Raw genomic sequence first — 1,508 nt, 5'->3', positions numbered from 1 at the left:
TCACAGTGATCTGAGCTGGTCCTCCCCCTGTGTGAACACCATGTGAGAGGCGGCTCCATCCGTGGCCCTGCCACCTCCGCACAAGGCCCTCCATTGACTTCTAACCTGTTGCGGGACCAGAGGAGACAAAGAGCCGGGGGGCGGGGCACGTCCCTTCGACAAGCCTGTGAACAAATGTTAACACGGCTGCAACTGTCCACCCCCTGAATCACTGAATTTATTGACCAACCACAGAGCCCATTCAGGCCCCGATAAAGGAAGGGGATGCGAGAAGGCCCAAGGAAAAGGAGTGCATGCTGAAGGGTTTTGTGGCCTTCTGGTGGGTCGCGGACCTTTCAGCAGACGAGGTCGCCTTTGTGTCTTCTGTAACATGAAGCCAACCGTAAGCGAGCATCAGGTTGGCCTTGTGTCCCAACTATTAATCTGGACCAGGGCCTTACGAGCACTCACCCGGAATTGACGTTGGCCTGAAGTCGAAAGACATGCACAAGCATGTAAAAAAGCGTGAAAAGGACTTACACGTTATTCTGGCTCGGCGCTGAAAGCACCGCAGGAGGTGCTGTAAATAAAGACTGCACACATTGTCCCAAATCTTGAAAGTACACAGTTTTCAGACAAAAAAAAACCTTATGGGCAAAAGAGAAGAAAGCTGAAGTCCAAAATGTTTGAAATAGCACAAGCTTGAGAAAATCTTTTCCAGGGGGTGGCCGGCTGTGAAAAAGAAAGGCTGTGTGTTTTGGCTTCTTTATATCGTTCCTCTGGCCTCCATCTGTTGCTCTACCGATACAAAAGGAAAACCGAGGACGGCACAAAACCCCCCATCTTGCTTTGTGGAGCGGCAACACTATCCTCCAAACTACATGGCAAACACATCTCCACTTTGTACACATCGGTGTTTACCCAAAAGATGATCCACGCATGTACGAGACACGTATCAATTCATGATGCATCCTCATCCTCATCATGAATATTCCCAAAAGGCTCGTCCCTGATCTGTGGGAGAATCTTTTCTTTTGGTACAACTGAAGACCCCCTTCCCTCATTCACAGTCCCCCCTAAATCCACCCATTCATTGCATACATTGGCCCTGATCTCCACATGAAATGATAGCCCTCTGTGTCCTCCACTCTAGCGCCCTTAACAGCCCATATGCCAGCCAGCGAGCAGGCTGGGAAAGTCCATAAATGATCAGTAGGTGTCGGCTGAGAACGTGTGACTAAGGTCAGCCCCCAAAGAGTTCCTTCATGTGAATATTTTGTGCAAAATGGAATCGCAGTTTTTTCGTACACAAACAGAAAAACGGCTAAAGGCAACAACAGTCTTCATATGTCGGCGTGGATCTGTGATTATGAAAACAAACTGGTTGTTTGTAACAGGGTCCGTTTCAAAAATACTTTGTATTAAATGTTATTTTTAATCACACAAAAGCATTGATATGACGGAGGACTAAATGAGGCAGAATTTTCCACAACATCGTGACAATCTGCACACATTGAACGTGTCTACTA

Source organism: Vanacampus margaritifer, chromosome 2, assembly GCF_051991255.1.
Source record: "Vanacampus margaritifer isolate UIUO_Vmar chromosome 2, RoL_Vmar_1.0, whole genome shotgun sequence".
Lineage (NCBI taxonomy): Eukaryota > Metazoa > Chordata > Actinopteri > Syngnathiformes > Syngnathidae > Vanacampus > Vanacampus margaritifer.
Note: the sequence above shows the minus strand (reverse complement) of the source record.